General features: G+C 42.1%; 1 long non-coding RNA gene across 1 annotated transcript; it reads right to left on the bottom strand.

Moving 5' to 3' along the window:
* Window positions 1–7,706: 7,706 nt before the first annotated feature.
* On the bottom strand, window positions 7,707–10,193 carry LOC125134558 (uncharacterized). The gene is made up of 2 exons (XR_007136684.1): window positions 9,653–10,193; window positions 7,707–8,292 (listed from the first exon to the last, which is right to left on the bottom strand). It is a non-coding gene; the product is annotated as an uncharacterized LOC125134558 (long non-coding RNA).
* Between the last annotated feature and the right edge of the window lie 315 nt (window positions 10,194–10,508).

The raw sequence follows: 10,508 nt of genomic DNA, 5'->3' as shown, positions 1-10,508 counted from the left end.
TAAATGATATAACACATTTTAGAAAATACACAGTATAGGAGCTCCCATTGTGGCACAGTGGAAACAAATCCGACTAGGAACCATGAGGTTGCGGGTTCAATCCCTGGCCTCGCTCAGTGGGTTAAGGATCCAGCATTGCCGTGAGCTGTGGTGTAGGTCGCAGATGCAGCTAGGATCTGACATTGCTGTGACTGTGGTGTAGACCAGCGGCTACAGCTCTGATTAGACCCCTGGTCTGGGAACCTCCATATGCCACGGGTGCGGACCTAAAAAGACAAAAAGACAAAAAAAAAAGAAGAAAGAAAGAAAATATACAATATAAAGTCTCCAAGCAGGAATGGAACTTGATACCATTCTGCAGGTGCTGCAAGACCGGCCCACTAGAAAGTCACATCATCATCATCACCACGGTTACCGACATTCAGTGGTGCCCAATCAAGGAACTGGTGAAACCCTAAGCCAGGGCTTTTTTGCCCTTCCCTCATTTCTTCTATTTCACCTGCTGAGCCTTTTCTGTATCTACTCTGTTATATCTCTTTTATGAAAACTTTTCTGCCAAGACTAGAGAATTCTTAGCCCCTTTGTCTTCAGTGGCCCGAAGTTCTCACTTCGTAAACCAAGTTTTCATCATGTGAATTTCTAGGTAAATTTGCTACCTTCCAGCACAGAGGCTCAGGGAAACTACAAGCCACATCAGTTCTGTAGATGAGTTCCTTCTATAATTCCTATGCAGTTCTTTCTCTCTCTGTCCCCTCCCTGAAGGAATCTGGGGAGAGGTTTTACGCACCCTGAGTTTGGGAAGGAAGTGATCAATTTTCTGGTCTCCTGCCGCCTACCCCGAATTGTCTGATATTTCCTCAGCAGCAGTGTCCCAGCTCTCCAGTGCTTCTCCTCTTCATGTTCACCAACTGGATGCAACAGCTCTTTGTGTAGTGAATGACAATAATTATCTATCCCAAGAGCTTCTTGCATATTATTCATTTGTCTCTCAAACCTGGCCTGTATACAATTTATTATTCCCATATCATGGGCAAAGAAACTGAGCTCAGAGATATTCAAGGATTGCCAAACATCTCATGAAGGTGATAGGGATGGAGTAGGATAGTTACACAGGTAGTGGTAGGAATCCCAGTAGAGGACCATAAAAAGGGAAACCTAGGGAATTTTGGGAGACCACTGAAAGTTAATAATCGCTCAAGAAAACCATCAGCACAAAGCAGGCTCACTTAACTATAAAACTATAAATAAAATCATGAGATAAGCCTTAGTTCATTAAGTGAAAGATAAAATGAGGTCTGCGTTCAGGTTCAGCAAGATAATAATCCTTGGACCAAGGAGAAGAATTTAAGGGAAAGGTGACATTCCAAAGTAGAGACCCTCATTATATGGAATCCTGAGATGTTTCAACATATTGTAGCCTGTTACCACCCTTGTGCTGGTTTGAATAAGCACCATAACAGCCCTAGTTTGACCTCATTAGGGTCAAATACTCTCTTACTGGATACGAAGGAGGAGCTAATGATGTAACCTGATGTCTACTCCAAGAAAGAGGAAGAGGCTGTCTTTTCCCCCCTCCCCACTTTCCTTGGATTATAAAAACATAGCCCCTCTAATGCTGGGGCAGAGCCTCCTTGCCTGCTCCCCTGATGCTCTCACAAGCACCCTATCTGAATAAATCTATTCCTTGCTTATCACTTTGTCTCTTGCTGAATTCCTTCTACACTGAGACACAAAGAACCTGAACTTCAATAAATCCAGACACCCAGGTGGGTGATTCTAATTTTTAAAACTGTAGGTTTAAGTCCCAATCTGTCTTCTGGCTGGGTTAGAGTCACGAGTGTTGTCAATTTCAAAGGTGGATGATGAAACTGATTTGAAACTAGGTGGTCTGATTCCAAAGTCTCTGCTTTCTGCTTTCTCCACTCTGATATGCTGCTATTAAAAAGCCATTTTGGAGCTCCTGTCCTGGCACAGCGGAAACAAATCCCAGTAGGAACCATGAGGTTGTGAGTTCCATCCCTGGCCTCGATCAGTGGGTTAATGATCCGGCATTGCCGTAAGCTGTGGTGTAGGTTGCAGATGAAGCTCAGATCCTGTGTTGCTGTGGCTATGGTGTAGGCCAGCAGCTGTAGCTCCGATTGGACCTCCAGCCTGGGAACCTCCATATGCCTCAAGTGTGGCCCTAAAAAGCAAAAAAATAAAAAATTAAAAGCTGTTTTGGAGTTCCTGTTGTGGCCCAGCGGGTTAAGAACCCAACATAATATACGTGAGGATGTAGGTTCAATCCCTGGCCTCACTCATTGGGTTAAGGATCCACCGTTTCCGCAAGCTGTGGGGTAGTTCATAGATGTGGCTTGGATCCCATGTTGCTGTGGCTGTGGTGTGTAGGCTGACAGCTGCAGCTCTGATTTGACCCAGGATCAGCCTGGGAACTTCCATAAGCCATAGGTATAGTCAAAAAAAAGGAAAAAAAAAGGTGGGGGTGTATTTCTTAATAGACTCACAGATATAGAGAACAAACAAGTGGTTATGCAGGGCAGGGGCTGAGGTGGGGGGGTGCATAGGGTGGGGGAGTGAGAGATACAAAATATTGGGTGTAAGATGGGCTACAAGGATGTATTGCCCAACATGAGAAATATAGACAATATTTTGTTATAACTGCAAATGGAGTGTAACCTTTAAAAATTACATTTAATTTTTTGCTTTTTAGGGCCACCCCCTTGGCATATGGAAGTTCCCAGGCTAGGAGTCCGATCGGAGCTACAGCTGCTGGCCTACCCACAGCCATGGCAATGCAGGATCCAAGCTGCTTCTGCGATTTATACTACAGCTCCCAGCAATGCTGGACCCTTTAACCCACTGAGCGAGGCCAGGGATTGAACCTGCATCCTCATGGATACTAGTCGGGTTTTTTTCCACTGAGCCACAACAGGAACTCCCCAATTTTTTTTTTTTTTTAATTTTAAGTTACTTCTTAAAAATATCTATTGGGGAAGTTCCTGTCGTGGTGCAGTGGTTAACGAATCCGACTAGGAACCGTGAGGTTGCAGGTTCGATCCCTGGCCTGGCTCAGTGGGTTAAGGATCCGGCGTTGCCGTGTGCTGTGGTGTGGGTTGCAGACGCGGCTCGGATCCCGCGTTGCTGTGGCTCTGGCAGTAGGCCGGTGGCTATAGCTCCTATTCAACCCCTAGCCTGGGAATCTCCATATGCTGCGGGAGCGGCCCTAGAAAAGGCAAAAAGACAAAACAAAAAACAAAAAACAAAAACTGATTGGGTGGAAAGCAATTTAGTTGTACACCTGATAATTTTTTTTCAGATAAAATTATAGTTATGTGTGATGCTTTTTCATAGGCTCACTGTCTCAAAACAAATCAGGGTCTACCAGAGGAATGACAAAGCATACTTCAAAAACACCCTTGACCAAACAAAGCAGGGCCAAGGTTGGAAGGCCTTACAGCTAGGAGCCCCTTTTAGAATAGGCTGAGCTCCAGAATACCATGAACAGGAGAAGAGGCAAAGCACATGAAATAAAATGTAGATAGAGCAACATCATTTGCTTCTTTTTTAGATCCTACAAAAGCAGTTCTCACATGTTGGTGTATGTGTATCCCAGTCATGTGGACCTTTGTTAACAGGGCAGATACTTGGGCTCCAGGCCTGGATGATTCTGTGAATGCCTGCCACTGATCACATCTGGAAAACCACTGTCCACCATTGCAAAGCCCAATTTAGGATGCAAATAGAAAGAATCAGGAGTGGGCTGAATGGGAAATTGATTTTCCTCTTGAACACACCCTACATATGAATCATTTGTTGCAGAAGTTCACTCTATACAAAAATCATCTGACCTGCAGTGTTTCTAGAAGGAGTTTTGATAAAGATAACACACCCACACACATATTCTTGGAAAAGACTGGATCTAACCTTTTTAATTGAATTCAATTTACAGTTTTGTAAATTAATTTCTTACTGTGGGAAAGATCAAAATTTACAAGAAACCTCCTGTGGATGATCTTATAGAAAGAAGAACCTTTTATAAAGCAATTAATTGCCTCTGATTTGTCTATTTTGAACCCTTGCTATTCATTTAAATTGAACATTCGCAAAGCAGGACACACCTGACATCTGGTTTGTCTAAATACTTAGAAAGTCAAACTGTCTAATAATGAAGTTCCATTCTTTGTTCCCAAACATGTATGAGTGAGCTTTCAGGAAGTACTCACGTGATGAGAAGAGATAAAAACAAAAAACAAACCCAAATTCCATTGTTCTTAAATGCATTGTCCAGCTCTGTGTTTAACTTTCTTTTCTAATAGCTAAAGGCAATTTAAATGTTTGGGTTGGAGTTCCGGTCATGGCTCAGCAGAAATGAACCTGACTAGCTTCCATGAGGAGGCAGGTTCCATCCCTGGCCTTAACCAGTGGGTTAAAGATCCAGTGTTTCGGTGAGATGTGGTGTAGATCATAGACATAGCTCAGATCTGCCGTTGCTATGGCTCTGGTGTAGGCCAGTGTCTACAGCTCTGATTTGAAGCCTAGCCTGGTAACCTCCATATGCCAGCGGTGTAGCCCTAAAAAGACCAAAAAAAAAAAAAAAAAGTTTGGGTCCAACATTGCCATATAGTTTGAAATTCCTTGCCTCCTGAAGCCCTAGCCAAAAGGGTCTTTGGTTTTATGTTAAATTATCCCATTTGGTTGGCTGCCTTAATCAACTTAACTGATTATTGACCAGATCACCATTTCACTTTGTGCAGACACCTTATCAGGGCTCTTTCTTAGGCTCCTTTCTTCCTCTTTGTTAACCCTTCAGACTGTCTCCCATCCTACCTTTAGCGACTCTTCTTGGGTTTGTCTAAAAAAAAAAAAATAGTAATTTTGAGATTTTTCTTTCCTATTTGGGGGAGAGCTGACTCGAGGAAAGAGTTGGTGAGGTGACTGAACAAAACCAGTTGAACAGTTAATGCTTTAACCTTGCGGATAATTTATACAATAAACAAAGTCACATGCTCCCCTAATAATTTAGATGTAAGCAAATGTTGATTTATTCAGGAAGGCTACTGCCAGGAGCAAAGCCTGCAGCACTAAAATTTGAATTAAACTAGGACAGAAGCAGGCTAGTCTATAATAACATTTGTATAATTTTATTTTTGCCCTTGGCTCAGTTCATTTCCTCGTACAGTAGATGCATGAAATTGGTTCTTCAGCCACCTTTAGCTGATGCTCATTGATATCCGGGCCGGCTGGAAAGCAAGAGAATGCGTCCTTCTCCAAGCTTTGTGTTTTCAGTCATCTGGCCTGGAATTCCTAGGTCATTTCTGACAATGATTATCTTTCTCTGAATTGTGTTTTTGGCAAATATTTCAGAATAACTTCGTTTAACCTCGAGATACGGGTTTTTTTCTCCCCTCTCACTGTGAGGGGGCTCTTAGAACTGAGATTGTTAAATAGATGCAAATGTTGTGCTGTTTTTATTCCTTTATTCAAGCCTGGGGGCATGAAATCTGAGTTCCTCACCCTGCTTTCTGCAGGGAAAGAAGGGCCTTAAGGAAATTCTTTAAACGAAGGTAAAAAAATAAACATTAACTTGCAACAGTGAAGGACCACCCCCCCTTTTACTATTAACCTTTGACTTAAATAAAAATTAGGAACTGCATCTTACCACTTACCACTTTTGTTAGGGACTGAGGGGCCTTTGGAGGGATCGGGTTTAAGCCAGTCAACAATTTGCAAGAGCTTTTGCAAAGCAGGCAGTTTTCCATCCAAACCGAGAGAAACGGGTGTTTTTTGTTTTTCGGTTTTTGTTTTTTTTTTCATAGTATTTCCCTGCAATGTGACACGCACAGTTCACAAAAGAAAGCAGTCTCAAAACCCACAATCACTTCAAATGTCTCACAGTTTTTATTCTGTCTCCCTCATACTTTCAGGCAAAGTAACAGCTCTTCGGGGGTCAAAAGTTCTGAAATAAAGAATGTCTTCCCTTAGGTCAGGAAATCAAATATGCTAAAAATTTCTCCTTAACCTTTTGTTTAGAGGGAGTTCAGGGGAAGAATTAAAAAAAAAAAAAATCCTGACAATTAGAAATGAAAGAATTGGTATTTGCGCTTTATGTGAAATCTGCATTTATCTCTCACTTCTTCCAGCTGAGAAGGTAAATAGCAGCCCTAGTGTTTTGGAGGCAAATATTGTTCTGTCCTATTCTTGGTAACAAAATCTGCTCCCAGGCCTTCTCCATCCCTGTCTGATTGTGCCCCGGGGCTGTTGCAGGCAGCCAAAGGAGGCTTTCAGAAAATCCAGGCCATGTTTTGACTTCATTACAAATTCCAAATAGAACAAGTTTTTGCCTGGCTTAGGCTCGGTTATGAAAGTTTCCCACAGCCCTCGAAAATATACAGAATAATAAATGTCTGGGCAGAGAAAGAAGAGGCAAGAGTAATTCCATCAAAGCTTCCCAGTCACATCATAAAAGCACAATTGCAAGAGCCAGGGAGCTTGTGTCACTAGGACCCAGAGATAAAATGTTTTGCCTTTGGCCTGAGGTCAGGTGTTGGGGAAAGAACTTTGAGGTTCTGTCCTTTGTTTGCTGGCTGGCAGGCACCAGGGAGAGAAAGAAGCTTCTCTCCTGGGCCCATGGCCCCCTGGCCTTCCCCGGGGACAGGCCCGGAGACTCGGCAGACGTTGTGAAATCTTCTCACCCCCAAGCAGTGGCTGGGAAGCTTCAAATGTTTTTTTAGGCCTTTCCAGCATAAAAGCAAAAATTGATGAGTTTCAGTGGCATAAGCTCTGAGGCACAAAGGAAAAACCCCCAAGGTGGTGGGTGTGAGGAGGAAACTTTTTATTGTCTTGCTGTGGATTTTTTTCTTTCATTTTTCTTTTCTTTTCCTTTTGCTAGTCTCTTTATTAAGTCAAGATGTTATATGAAGGCACCAGTTAAATATTACAGGCAAGCTTCTTAAAGGAACCCTTTCCTCCTCTGTTATAGATGGGTCTCTAGTTTGGCTGTGTTCTTATCTCCATTCCTCTTTCTCCCTTCTCCCTCCTCCCAAGTCTTCTCTCACCTTTTTTTTTTTTTCCCAGGGGAAACATAAGGAAACACTTCAATGACAAATTCTAAGAAGGTCATACCTTACCTTCCAAGAACTTTAGCTACTGATCCTGCAGCTTCACAAGCATACCCTCCTTTTCCTGTAAGTCTCTTTTATTTTATTTTATCTTTTTATTTTATTTCACTGGCTGCACCCTCACATGCAGAGGTTCCCAGGCCAGGGACTGAACCTGCACCACAGCAGTGGCCACTCCAGAACCTTAACCGCCAGGCCACCAAAGAAGTCCATGTGTCCCTTTTGGAAAACAAACTTCAAATGAGTCCAACGATGGGGCACTTACATTAATTTTTCTCCCCAAATAGTCTGTTAATATATATGTCCCTCCTTAGAAGCAGATTTCATTAGCTCCTTATTTCTGAAAAAACAATAAGGAGAGCCCGACAATTCCTAACCCATCACCCTGACATCAGATTGGTGGGCCATGGCTTTGGGACATCAAAGCCATTGATGATGGCTTCTCCATATGTGGTTTACAAGGCAGTCATCGCCATCATCCATGCATTAGCCACCATCCTCTTAGAATCGCCCAAATGATGAGAGAGGCAGTGGTTAGTGATTAAAGGCTGGGCATAAAATTGCCCCTGGACTCATTTTTAAAAAGTCTTTGAACATGACCAAAATTTTATTAATGAGCTTGAGCTGGAAAGAGCACTACTGTGTCTCTGTTTCCCACATTTCGGGAAACTTACAGACGGAAACATTAGATAGAATCAAGAAGAAAATGTTAATTTCTTTTTCCTGTTGATACACCACCTGGTAGAGAATATACACCTTAAAGATATAAAAAGGGAATTAGTAAGTATTTCTAATTTGACTAGACTAGAATCGTAACATGAAGAGAAAGCGTTTTATTAGAAAATCCACCATTGGCAGAGGGCAGTCTGCCCCTGCACATGCCTGGGTACGTGTCTTTGTTATGAGAGCGGAAGCAAAGTAGCCAAGAACAAGGTGAAAAGAAGTTCATTCATTGTCTCAAGGAAATAAAGACCTCAGACTCTTAAAGTGAAAATATACCATTGGCATCAGATACTAATCACAGGGTAATTATTTTTAGAGTTTTCTAAGACACAGGGACCCACAATACCCTTAGGCTAATATATGCACCTAGAGACTAACTCTGCCCTTGGTTGCATGTGCATTAGTTGTCCTTGTAGTGAATAAAAGCTGCTTTCCACGTTACTCTATCCTCCTGTCAGGAAAAAAAAAAAAAATGCCACTTCAGAAGATAGGGATAAAAATACATCAGATTAAAAAACACTCCTCCAGGGGAATTTGGATGAAAAGTTAAGCTGGGCAACATCAAACTAGGTCCCTTCCTGTAAAATACATCAAATTCAAAGAAGTACTTTGCTTTAAGTTACTAATCTTTCTAACGAATCTCAGACTCCATCAGCCCAACTGATTTTTTTGGCAAGAACAGTTTTTACCAATGTAAAAGCCAGCAAGGACTGGTTTAAAAGAAAGTACCCCAGATATGAATCCATTGCTAAAATATTTTCTCTCCGTGGTCCAAGGGGAAAGTCTTTGCGCAAGGAATTTCAAGCTTGGTTCAAGGAGTTCCCACACTGGAGAAGATGGTCCCATCAATCCAGGTAACTTGGTATTTGGGGATCTTCTCCCCAGAGGTGCTCCCTCCCGCCAGCACATTTCCTTATCACCGCCTGTAGTGAATGTAACACCCGGGCATCTCCCCAGACCTCACCGTTAACCCACCTTCAGCAGTGAAATATCAGATGCTGGCCTGATGCTATGGAGATTTTTTTTTTCAAGTATAAAGATAATTCCTGACCTCATTTGACTACATTTAGACGCCATGTACGTCCATATCTTATATTCATCTTATGAGCCATTCACCGTTGTGTAACTCTCTTCAGAGCTATATTGTAGTTAGAATTCTGTTTTCATTCATTCATTACTTAACTTACTTATTTTCTAATGATGCTTATTTTTATGTTTATTTACTTTTTAAGGCAACACCTTCAGCATATGGAAGTTCCAGGCTAGGGGTCAAATTGGAGCTACAGCTGCCAGCCTACACCACAGCCACAGCAATGCCAGATCCGAGCTGCATCTGAGACCTACACCTACACTGGATCCTTAACCCACTGAATGAGGCCAAGGATTGAACCCACATCCTCGTGGTTACTAGTCAGGTTCTTAACCTGCTGAACCACTAAGGGAACTCCCTTACTTATTTACTATTGAAGACGTACAAAATGCCAGGCACTGCTTCTAGGGGCTAGGAATCAGTGGTGAAGGAGACATAACATCCTGCTCTCTGGGAACTGATTTTCAACCAGGCAGAGGCATTAACAAACCAGCAAACAAATGAAGACAATAATTCCAGAAAATGATTGGGAAACATATTCAGCTGAAATCTGAATCCCGATAAAGACTCGGTTGGTGTGAATCTAGGAAGCTGTATTCTGCCTGTTTCTTAGGCACGACATTTACTCATATTATTGTATAGATTCTAGACCCTGACAGCCGGAACACCCACATGATTCCGAGCCGAAATCTTAAAGCCCGGGCACAGAGAGAACACTCACCTTTCACTTACCAGCAGACCAACCCTGAGCATTATTTCTCAGCTGAGGGCATATGTAATTCCCGAATGTTCTGCATTTGTCTTCCAAGTTCTGTAGATAAGACCATCCCAAACTGCCGATTTTCAAGAACCCTTATTTCTTCTTTATCACAGAGATGCCACATTCCCTGATGAATTGGCGTCAGCAATGATCATTCATTGCACAATTCACAATTATTTTCTTAAGTTCCTCTAAACAATCATGTACCTGCAAAGCGTGCTCGCTTTATTTCACTGGATAACTGACTTCAATGCTCCACAAGCAATTTTATGCTCGAGGAGAAAAATGCAGTAGTACTGCTATTTCACCGTTCAGGCAGCACACTCGCCACACCAGCCAGATTGAGAGATGATTACTTTAGCTTGTGGCTTACAAGAAAAGACTTCAGATCACATATTAATTTTTAAAATGTTTTTCTTAAGCCCCTTTTAGGCTTTATGGCAAACCCAGAGGCCAGGTTTAAAAAAAAAAAAAAAAAAGGCAAAAAGGCATTATTATAATACGGTTTGTTCAAAGGAAGGAAAAGTTTACCATTGGCTTTCTCCCCATGTGGCATCTGGATACCTCCATTCTGGTTACTTAGGTGTCTGATGGTTTGTCAGAAAGCTAGCCATAACTTAGGCGCAAAACTGGACTCCATTAAAAAAACATTAAAAGCTGAGAGGGAGGCAAGTTGATGTGGCATGGCTCCCAGGAAAAAGGAAGCAAGAGTGCATACTGAAGCTTGGAAATAGAAAGTGATGTCCTCATAAAAACATCGCTCCAGGCTGGTGTGCCACTAGAAATTCTTCTGTCAGTTTAGAATATTTAGCTCTAA

Source organism: Phacochoerus africanus, chromosome 8 (genome assembly GCF_016906955.1).
Source record: "Phacochoerus africanus isolate WHEZ1 chromosome 8, ROS_Pafr_v1, whole genome shotgun sequence".
Taxonomy (NCBI): domain Eukaryota; kingdom Metazoa; phylum Chordata; class Mammalia; order Artiodactyla; family Suidae; genus Phacochoerus; species Phacochoerus africanus.
This window is presented reverse-complemented; position numbering and strand designations above follow the sequence as displayed.